The sequence below is a fragment of the Anser brachyrhynchus genome (genome assembly GCF_964034855.1).
Source record: "Anser brachyrhynchus genome assembly, chromosome: 1".
In the NCBI taxonomy this organism is placed as follows: domain Eukaryota; kingdom Metazoa; phylum Chordata; class Aves; order Anseriformes; family Anatidae; genus Anser; species Anser brachyrhynchus.
In genome coordinates, this window is record NC_137694.1 from 153,554,728 (window position 1) to 153,566,608 (window position 11,881).

Below are 11,881 nucleotides of genomic sequence, written 5' to 3' on the forward strand. Positions count from 1 at the left end.
GCCACAGTATATTTCAGAAACATCTCTCTTCTTTAGAGGGCCTTAACACGTCAAAGGCCTTCCTTCAACTTTCTTGACTTTTACCCTGAACCCAGATGCTCAGACAGTAGTTTTAAGCAATAAGACAGATATCTCTCTGTACTTCAGCTCTGATTCTCCTTTAATCCTTGTAGTTTTTTATCAGCACAATAAGGAGCCCTGGCTGTAACTGATGCCTATCAAACACTCCTTGGTAGCCAGTACAGAGGTCTGTTGCCCCTGCAAATTATAAATGTACTCATCTGGGTATAGTGAATATTAACTTGCCTTGAGTATGAAGGTAAGCACTGAAATAGCATAACTGGAAACAGCACATCTTTTGTAACATGGTGATGGCATAGCCAGACATAAGGTGCAATGATTTTACCTTAAATACACAAGCAATGAGATCAACAAAAGGACAATGAAAGATGGGTGTTGCTGTAAGTAAGATGAATATAAGTGACAAAAAGCTGCTAGATAAAAGGCAAGAAAAGCCCAAGGGGCTGCAACTGGCAGGACATCCTCCCAGACACACAAGATGGATGACTGGCAAAATCCAAGCCACTAAGTGCTAAGCCACCATCCATCATATTTGAGAAGTTGTGGCAGTCCAGTGCAGTTCTCATTGACTGGAAGAGGGGAAACATAACCTCCATTTTTTAAAAGGGAAAAAAGGAAGACCCATGGAACTACAAGGATTGGATGGACAAGGATTAAAGGTTTTAATCCTAAAAAGGGTAGATTTAGATTAAATATAAGGAAGAAATTCATTACTCAAAGAGTGGTGAGGCACTGGAACAGGTTGCCCAGAGAAGCTGTGAATGCCCCATCCCTGGAGGTGTTCAAGGCCAGGATGGATGGGGCTTTGGGCAGCCTGGTCTGGTGGGAGGTGTCCCTGCCCATGGTATGGGGGGGGGGGGGGGGGGGGGGGTTGGAGCTGGATGGTCTTTAAGGCCCCTTCCAACCCAAACCATTCTATGACACTATGACTCTATGATTCTATGAAAGTCAAAACCATGATAAACAGAATCAGGAGCAGAGAAAACCACTTTCTGGAGTGAGGAATGGGGACAACAGCAGAAAGACAAATAAATAAATAAATAAGGAAAAAAAAAAAAAACATAAGCAGGATAAATTGTAGAAAGCAAGCTCATTTCAGTCCTGACCTTTCTCATGGACAAGCTTTCAAGCTTGATCATTTCAGCCTAGGTGACAAAGGAACATCAGCAAACATAGGTACCTATGCTGACTATTCAGCATCAGCTCCAAGGTTCTGCATACTCACAGCAGATTCAGGATAGGTGTTAAAGACTAACAGGCTGGTATATGCAATGTAGATGACTAATATTGTGTAAGATTTAGCCATTATCAAGAAGTGTGCTGTTAATGAATGAATTTAGTAAAGATAAATTTTAAGGTTTAAAGGTGCCCTGATGTTTCTAAACAGTCCTAATAAAATGACCTTTAATTCTCTATGGATATATGTTCATTTACTATGTTATCTTTGCCTTTGGCTTTGTCCTATTCCATGAAGTAGGCAGGAGTGTTACCACTAAATTAAAAGGAAGCAGATCCAGAGATTGCTCTCTTGGATATTAAGCAATATCCACTTGATATCCACTTTTTCCTCACTTTAGCAGTCTTCTTCCTCTCTCTCTCTCTCTCTTATATATGAAAGATTTATCATGCTTTTTTCTTCTCATTTTTAAAATGGATGTGCTTTTTCCCCTACTCAACCAAAAAGAATCTCAATTTGTATCTTTTTGGGGGGGGTCTTTTTTTTTTTTTTGATGGGGGGTGGTCTTTATTCTGCATGAAAGTCTGCAGAGGAGCCATGCCATATACATGGGCTGTGTCTTTTATTTAGCCACAGATCCCATAAGGAACAGGCAGGTGGAGGACAAACCCCAGTCAGGGTGTTTAAAACAGCTGAGATAATCACACTGTGAAGGTGGCTATTTCTCTTCATTAACTGGAAAGGTAATCCAGTCATTTAACTTTGAGGCGATTCAAGTTAGTGGAGGTGATTCAAGTTAGTGAAACAAGCACTGCTGAGAGAAAAGGACTGATGAACACTGTGTCATAATGCTGCCTGGAGTTCAAAGTTCTTGCTTAAGTGCAGAATAATGCAGGGACTGGACTGAGTTGTATAGGCTCATGATAGATCTCTTCATTTCCTCCCCAAGCTTCTTGCCAAGAAATGCTGGAGACTTGAGCTTTGAAGTCCTGACTTAATTGGTGTTGGAAAATATGAGACACAGAGATTGTAGATTGCATGGTACTGAAGATGATAGATAACAGGAATGAAAATTATTTCTTGCTGGGTGAAAATGCATTGATATCTTTCTTTTTTATTATTTTTATTTTATGTGACAAAAACTGACTGGGCCATACAATCTTTCTTTCACTGCTACAGAAACTTACTTGAATAGCTTTGAGATTTCTCTGCTTTTATTACAAACAGATTTGTCTACTGTAACAGAAAGGTGTTTTTTTGTAGCAGAAGGATACAAACTTTCCAGTAGGGTTGCCTATTGCCTCTTCTAATTTTATTTCTGTAGCTTTCTGCAAGCCCACATTTCACCTGACCTGAGAAACTAGGATGTTTCCATAAGATTCAACCCTTCATTTCTTCTAAAGATATAGAAACATATACCTAGCTCAGAAAAGCAGTGAACAGTACAACATTTGTGTACCCGATAAACAATAAGTAGGTGAACTAATCTTTCTTGTTCTCCTTCAGCAGTGTAATGACATAGCAATTTTGGTAGATGTTTTCCACTGAAATGCTAAACCATCTCATATTTCATGATCCTCAGTTCTGCATGAATTATGCTCTATAAAGCAAGCTTTTGCTGATATACATATCTGGAAATGCAACAAAATGAATTTCTACACTTTATGTTCAGTTCTCTGCTAAGGAAAATGACAAATGTTAGTCACTTCTTTTAATGCATTAAGGAACAACACTGGAATGGTACAACATTTATTTAGTTAAAGCAGACTCAGACAGAACAGAAAAGCTACATGCATGCTTTCCTCAGCCAAAAAGAAGACAGAAGCAAATAGCTTTGGGGACTGATCAAAAGTGCCTAGAGCAATAAGAATTGTTGCAACGTACGTATTCTGCAAAATGAGAAGTCAGCTACAGAGATTCATCCTCACTCGATTTTCCAGCACCTACAATTTACACCTGAGCTGATCATGCCAACTGTCTAATTAGTGGATGTATTTTCAGACATGTTTTGTCTGACCTATGTTTGACATCTCAGTGAGGATGAGACGAGTTGCAGCCTGGACATGCTTGTACTTCTCTGTTGGATAGATAAGGAAGTAGACTCAAGGAACCCAGAGGTAGATGTCTTCAGGGTACACATGCATCCTGAAGATACCTGATCCCATTATGTAGGTGAGTTTAAAATAATCTGCACATTCTAATTTGTCATTCTTGCCTTCTCACACAAAGTATTCTTGAAAAAATTCATATCACAGAGAGAGTGGCAATTTGGGAAGACATTGTGTCTTGGATCATAGGTGATAATTTGCCAGTGATATAGTCTATCAGTGCAGAGTGTTTGTAGGGTCACGGATCTAATGTTTATATATATAGCTCTCCAAGGACAGTGGAGGACCTGAAGCTCAATGTCTCTTGCCATATATTCATTTACTGTAAAGTTCAGAATAACCATAAAACTATCCATCCCTCTTAGGTATTACCACAGTGCTGAAATTAGTGCCGAGATTTGTCTTCTTAACAAACATGTAAATATTTATACACGCTTCATCAGCATTTTTATCACAGTGAAATTTTCTCTAAATGGCTTTTAGGTGACTTTTAAATACGATGTTGCATTTCAAGAGCTGTCTCATATTAGAAACACATTAGCAAGCCATCTCAATGATGTCTCTGTTTCACTGGTACTAGGTGAGATTTGATTTATTAATACACAATCCATGAAGCCCAATTTGACTTTTAATTTGCCATGTTCTTTAACAGGTAGGAGAGGAGCACTCTGGAAGTGCCCGTTAATTGAAGTATTTTTTGCTCACTGACAAAAACAAGAGTGCATATTAACGAGAGATTTTTCGGTCTCTATAATCATTGCCAATACTTCAGAGTTTCTGAGATCTGACTGAGAGTAACCACTCTCATTTCACAGACCTGAAACTCATGATTTACTTCCACCCTTGTAGCCAAAAAACACAGGAAACCAGCAGAGACAACAACTGCACTACATTGGATCATCGAGCTGCAAGTTTAGTGGCATTTTGCAAGGGCAGGCCTCGACAGGACTCTAGGAAGGGTCTGAGGATCATATGGTGTTGCTAAATCTGAAGAGAGGCAGTGGAGGAGATAATGAAGAGATGTTTGTGTGTACCTGGCTGGTATTTTGTCTGAGAAAATGTCTTTTTTTTTTTTTTCTCAAGGTGCTGTCCATATAGCTTGTCTTTAGGGGGGGTTGGCATCAAACTAAAGCCTATGACAAGAAAGTGTGGCTTGCTGGTATGAAATTGGAGACTTCAAGCATGGAACAGAGGCAGTGGGAAGAATTCCTCAGCAGTCACTATCTCTTCCCTTTTTTTTTTTTTTTTAACGAGGAGACTATGAACCAAATCTTCTCTCTGTATTTTGCATAAGTTACCATGTCTAAAGTCCCAAGAGAAAACAGAGTGCCAAAAGTTAATTTATGTGAGTTCATTGGCCCAAGGTTTCTTCCTCTCTTTTATGGACTGGACTGACCTTTCCCTGAGCTGGCTTGATGCCTGCCTGGCCTGCTGTCACTACCTCCTTGATTTTCTAGTTTTTCATGTTGCAGCTGTATTTTTCGCTATCTTTCTTGTTCCAACAGCAAGCTCACCCCCTGCATTAAATTCACAAGCAGTATCTTAGCACTCAGAAGGGTAAACCATGAACATCAGGTAGTCAAGTCAAGTCAATAAATGCTTGCAGTTCAGCAGCAAAGGTCGGCCATGTGGGCAGTCTGTAAGGTCTCCCTAACTTCCTTCATTCTGGAGTCACACCAGGTGAAGGCAAGGCTCTGCCCCCAGAACACTGCAGTCACAAAGAGGGTTGGCATGGGGTTTTCTTTCTCAGGAGGCAGTGGTAAAGGAACATTAGTTTGTGTGTGCCTCTTAACCACTGTGCAATCAGAATATAACCATAATGCACATTCAAACTAGCCAGTGATATCAGATAATTTAAAAAGATTTTGAGTTAAGGACAGCAATGTGATCAAAGTGCTTAAATACCTGAAGGGAGGGTGCAAACAGGACAGAACCAGGCTCTTTCCAGTGGTGCCCACTGCCAGGACAAGAGGCAATGGGCACAAACTGGAACACCAGAAGTTCCCTCTGGACATCTGGCAGCAGTTCCTGCTGTGTGTGTGACAGAGCACGGGCACAGGGTGCCCAGAGAGGCTGTGGGGTCTCCTTCTTGGAGATCTTTGATGGCCACCTGGACATGGTTCTGGGCAGCAATGGGATTTTCCGAGAATCCATACTGAAAGTTTCCACAGTTGAATAGATAGGAAAAAAACATGCAGAACAAGACCCTTTGGCAAAAGTAAACTGTTTTAAAAAATGAGGACACTGTGCGGTAAGAATGTTTTTTTCTTCACACTCCATTCTCTCTTTCACACCAACTTCTTACACATGCTTATCAATTTATGTCCAAAATTATATAGCAAATACTGTATATCATGAATTCCCTTGCTGTTAAGTACCTGTCACTCTTCTAGGTGTTGAATACAAATGTCAGTAGTTAGAAATAATTTTGTGTAACTGATAATAAGTAGGTGAACAAATATCTATTATTCTCTTTTTATTGAAATATACATGTTTAAATATTTGATTATTCTTTAATTAGAGCAATCAGCAAAAAGCTATTTCAGTTTCTACCAAACTGAGGTTTAGCATCCATAATTTTGAGTAGAAATGTCTGCACATCTATTTTATATTTCAGGTTATTTATATGCATTAATAATAAAACCTTTATAAAATAATTCAAAACACTGAACAATTTCACAAGTAATGGTAAGGTGTTTCCTAGTGATAATATATAAACTGCATCAAAATTAATAAGGAAGGAAATTATTAATATATAGTTGTAAACAGATGTATACATCAAAGTTAACAGCTGATATACTAGAAATTATTGAATATCTAAAATTAAAATGCCAAAGCTGGATCAGCTAAATAATGAGAAACTGATTGCCTCAATTACCTCAGAGGAAATGAGTTCAGCAGTATAGAAATAAGCAACTGGGTCGATGGGTATCAAATAGAATATTTTATAGATTTTTTTTTTGAGAGAGCAGCCTTTCCGATGAGGAGTATATTGCAGAGCACTGCATGGCCAATGAGATGAACACCTACAGCCGTGTTTCCTGAGATGAGTAAGCTAGAACTTCATTCAGAGCGATGTTTGTCCCATTTAATTAATTAATTGTACTTCAAAATCTTATCTGGTAGCTTAAAATGGGTCACAGACAAACTAATTCATAGAGATCAGGTTGATTTCCTCCATGGCCAATTTATAGCTGATAATTTGAGTAAATTATCTAATTTAATACGGCAAGTAAATAAATTAAACATCTCCCCTACAGCAATGCCTGTTGATGCACAGAAAGTCTTTAAAAGGCAATTTACTCACATTCCCCAATGAACTGATTTCCCAAGATCTCTTACTAATATTTTACTACAGTATTTTAATGTCACTGCATCTCCTTTTTCTAGCATTTGCCTATGCATATGGAATAGGTGGGAGAAGAGTATTTGACCCTCCATCCTTAGACATTCATCTTGCATATAGATGGGATCAGCACTGACAGAAGCAGTCCTTCTCCCCTGTAGCAACTCTTTATTCTCTGTGTAGTTAATGGGGATCATTAGATGCTTCTTAAAGCCTTACCAATGCTGGCTGCTTAGCCTGAGATACCTCAGATTACCCTGCCTTTTGTGAGTGGAGTTTGAAAGCTCTGCAATGACTGCTGCTCATTATTTCACACACAGCAGTGTTGCTGGGGATGGAGCCATCCAACGCGCCAATCCTTGTCAAAACAAGCCAGCAAAACAATAGCCCTGAAAAATGTGCTGTCATCCTGACATTTGCTCTCTGGAGGAAAAAAAGGAAAAGGAAATGAAAACAAAGGGCTGGACTCACAGCCTACTGAAGGAGAGGGCACGCTTTCTGCCCAGCAGCTCAGCAGCTACAGGACCCACGCACAGACTGTGTGGGTCCCACGTGAGGGACTGGCAGGAGAGCTTCCTAACAAGCAAGCCTCTGACCATTCTTGATAGGGTCATAATCCCTCGTGTTGGGGCCTCTTTGCTTTTTGTAATATTCTGATGCTCAAAGCAGATCAAGAACGACTGTATTACTGGATACTCGGTAAGAGGGAAACTCAAACCCCAATCCCCTCTCTAAACCAGGTCTTTCTTGGCTGATATGTACAAAGGTACCAGCATCAGCAGAACAGGCTGAGGCAACACTGTCAGATGGTCTTTGTGTTTATCCCACATTCCTGGGAAAGAAGAGAAGTGATAACTTTTAGGTACTGGAAGAAGGTGAACATTTGTCTGCAGCAACCTGAGTGAGGCAGAGATGCAGAGAGGCCAGCCCTGCCTCTAGTGAGCTAATGTCTGCTCTGAGGCAGCAGGTGAATAAAAACAAAACAGTGACAGAGAGAAACAGTGCTAAATGGCAAGATAAAATACCTTCAGTACTTAAGGGACTTATAAAAAAAAAAAGATGGAAAGCACCTTTTTACTAGTGCAGATAATGATAGGACAAGGGAGAATGGTTTAGACTAAAAGAGGGAAGATTTAGATTAGATGTTAGGAGGAAATTCTTTACTCAGAGGGTGGTGAGGCCCTGGCACAGGCTGCCCAGAGAAGCTGTGGATGCCCCATCCCTGGAGGTGTTCAAGGCCAGGCTGGATGGGGCTTTGGGCAACCTGGTCTGGTGGGAGGTTGATCTTGAATCAGCTGATCTCCTGATCTAGTGGCAGGTGTCCCTGCCCATGACAGGGGGGTTGGGACTGGATGATCTTTAAGGTGCCTCCCAATCCAAAACATTCTGCGATTCTATGATCCTATGTACCACAGCCTTGGTGTACCAGCCAACTGAAAGACTAGGAGGCTTCTAATGAGGATCTGAAGGAGGATAAAGAGAATAAGGCTGAATGACTAGAAGAAGGCAAGCTGCAGATGTGTGAGAAGAAGAGGCAGCACACTTTTTCTTCTCTGGCAGTGGTGACTGTCCCTTTTTGCTCCTGTCAATATGGGAACCCCACACAGTCAACAAGTGTGAGGAACAACCATTTTGAAAATGTCTGACTAAACTCCTTTGCCTTTCCTTTATAGCTTGCTGTCACTTTTACATAACCCAGTCTTTTGGCAAAACTGAGACAAGTATCATGAATTATTTTCAGCCACCTTGAAACTGTAGGGCTTTTTGTAAATACGTTATTCAGAGAAAAACACTTTGCCTGAGTCTAATCAGAAACTAATTAGAATCAGCATATGCTTTTCTGCACAGTTACTGTGTCATCTGCAGCAGCTAGATATACAAACCCCAATCTAATCAAACTGAGATGCTTTGCATTAGGAGCATTATCAGCTGAAGAGTCTTCTACTGTTGACAGAAGAAGAAATAACAGCATGATTCAACTTACCTAGTATCTGAACCACCCTTTAAAATGATTATTGCTCCCCCTTGATTATAGAGGGGGGTCTCAGAGTGTGATTTAGCTGCCTGAGCACTGGTAGCCAGTGCTATTTTAGGTACCCCAGAGTACCCACCTGGCCTCCACCTGCCCATTTGGAAGAGCACAGATCTCTCTTAAGTCCTGTGGTATTCCTGCCAGGAATGTGCAGGTGTCTCAGGTGCCTTACAGAGTCCCAAACGGCACCAGACACCTATGAGCTACACCTAACAACTTCTGCATGATTCAGGTAGGGCCTGAAGTCATTAAAGGTGAGTCTGGGCCCCTGGGGCACTGCCATAGCCATGAGTGAAGGGTAGCAGAAGTGACAAAACTAAGGCCATGATGAGGCTGAAATAGAGCTAAACAGTGAGGGAGCTACCACAAAGTGAGCCGTGAGAGCGGCTTTTCTGATCCTGAATGAGGATACTATACTATTAGGAGGTAATTGCTCAGATATTATGGTTATGTGTCAAATTTGCCTGAAATTACTCCCAATATATATAAAGACATAATGCCATCACACAAAAACAGTTCTCTTCAGCATTTTTTTTCAGATTTATTCATATTGATAGTTATACAAATTACACTTAATGGGAAGCATGCAACCAAAGCACAAGTCAGCATCTGCAAAACTGTAGTTTTTAGTCACCATAAAATTCCTTTCTCAAATTTTCCTGCCTATCTGATGAACTTCCCACTTGTAATTTTGGTGTTTTCTTGTGGATAGAGCTAAATGTTTTCCTGTAGCATAAAAAATTCTTCAGTTTTATCATTCATCATAGAACTAAGACATTCATATGAAACAATTCATTTTATGTCAACACACAAGGCTTTTAAAAAGAGGTGTGAGAGGTTTTTCATCTTATGAGGATCAATGTCGTTGTACAACCAAGAGCAATTTTAGTCCATTTTTCAAACTATCTGAAGCCCCATGTATTGAAGAAAAATCATTCAGCAAATATAGTTTCAACTCAAGCAGTAATTTATGATTCTATCTGACTGCAATGACATTTGTAACAGTGGCCACCAAAGTTTATCACCAAGACTTTGCCAAGAAAAATGCAACAATCTGCCATTCTAATTGCAGGCTTTCATTTAAACAAATGTGCAAGATTAGACAGATTATTTTCATGACTGAAAACTGTTACACTTTTGGAGTAGAAAATAACATATCATTAAACATGTTTAACAACTGAATAACTTTGAATCATACAGTGAACTGTCCTATTCTGCTGTAACAAAATCCAGCTTAAGGAACACAACGCAGGTTCCTGAGCTGGAAACCAAGGCTGCCTGCACAGAGAAGCAGCCTCTTAAGTCTTTCTGGACTGCCTATGCTGATTCCTAACTTAGGCACTTACATTAAATATCTAGTTAGATCGTGGTGTAACCTCTACTATCTGTAATTTTGAGGCTGAGAGAGAGGTGGATGGAGGTGTTGATATTGAAAGAGATGTAGGAAATATCTGGAGGGCTACAAATAAGTAAGGATAACAATAATTTGAAATTATATACTATGTCGCTTAAGGATGCCAAATTACAAAACCCCAAGATGCAGAGAGATGTGCTGATAACATTCAAACCTTTTTTCAAGACAAACTATGACTGACTGGGAAATAAGCAGACAGACAGAGAAGACTTTCATTCATTTACCTCATGCAAATATACTACCATTTCTGTCTTCCATGTTTGGCAATGCCAAAACAGCACCCAGGTATTACATGCAAATCAGCTCAATTAATCAACAAGTGCTCCAGCATGTTCTACTTGCTATGGCCAGTACACATCTGATGAAGGTGAGTGTGCTTTCTTTGCAAGGTGCATGAAAGATCATTTGTGCATGGTATTAAGGAAGTGGAAGAAATATTGTTTTTGTGCAGGTCGTGTTTTCACCCAGCTGGACAGCTGAGGTACACCACAACCATACTCTCACTCCCCCTGGCTCGGCTCTGGCCAGCAGTGGGTCCCTTTTCAAGTCAGCTGGAGCTGTCTCTGATCTGACATGGGGCAGCTGCTGGGCTCTGATCACAGAGGCCACCCCTGCAGCTCCCCCCCCCCAAAAAAACCTTGCTGTGTAACCCAATACAGCCTGATATTGAACAGGCACAATCTGAGGAATCAGCCAAAGAACAATGGGTCTGTAGAGGTCTGGTCACACCCATCAGCATGTGATAAGAGAAACAACAGCAGTGCTTGACTGGTCTTAAACAGCAGAGACACTCCTGATAGGGCTAAGAAAGAGTGTCACCCTTGATAAGGATGAGGGAGAGAGATACTGCTGAGAAGTTTCAGAAAAAGCAGCACTGTTGGAGGCCAAAAAGGAAGGGGTTTTGATGATGAACATGTTGCTGGATGTGCATCAACAGATCATCCAAGCGTGTTGGACAGAAGCCCAGTTCCACAACCAAGGGCCTTGGCTGTCCACCAAGCAGCACTGTGGACAACCAGGTCAGGTTAACTGCTGAGACTAAGAGAAAGTATGAGTGAATGCATAATTATCTGCTCACAAAGAAATTTCAGCTAATGAGAACACTGATGCTCTTCCCCTTGTAACAGACACACCTAAAAAAAAGACAAACTAAATACTAATAACTAACATGTTGATATATACATATATATAACTGTATAACATACCTTAATTCTCCTGAAGTGGAATATTTGTGCACCATGAATGAGATAGTCTGAGTAGATTTAGTTTTGCCTTTATAAATGTTTATACAGTTATTCTAAAACTTGCCCCTTAAACAAACAGAAACTTAAGGGGAAGAAAGCAAGGTCAATCCAAAGCTAACAAGAGCAGGAAAAAGAAATTCCTTTGACTAGACCTTGAAGTTGAATGATATGTTAGAGCTACTTACCAGTGAGATATGCGGTGCCTGCACTTGATGGCAATAATAATGCTGCTATCAACGTGGAAATGCTGGATTTAAACTTAATCTTTTCCCTGATAAACTCTCCAGCCCAAGGATTTATAGCCTAGACATCTAAAAGCATTTCAGACTCAAACTTGGGGCTAAATTGTGCATCTGTTTGTCCCAATTTCTGTAGGGACTGGAAGACAAAACATTTTAATGTAAATACTTAAATTCCAGAAGCTAGGAGCAGAGCCAAAGGAGCTGAGGAGGCCTCCTGGGAGCCGCACTGTCTGTGTG

The 11,881-nt window shown here is 40.4% G+C and overlaps 1 long non-coding RNA gene across 1 annotated transcript in view; it reads right to left on the minus strand.

The window, feature by feature from the left end:
- Positions 1–11,616, minus strand: part of LOC308188112 — a 43,120-nt gene extending 31,504 nt beyond the window's left edge. The window contains exon 1 of the long non-coding RNA XR_013945172.1: positions 11,588–11,616. This is a non-coding gene — a long non-coding RNA (uncharacterized lncRNA). The remainder of the gene's footprint in view (positions 1–11,587) is intronic.
- Between the last annotated feature and the right edge of the window lie 265 nt (positions 11,617–11,881).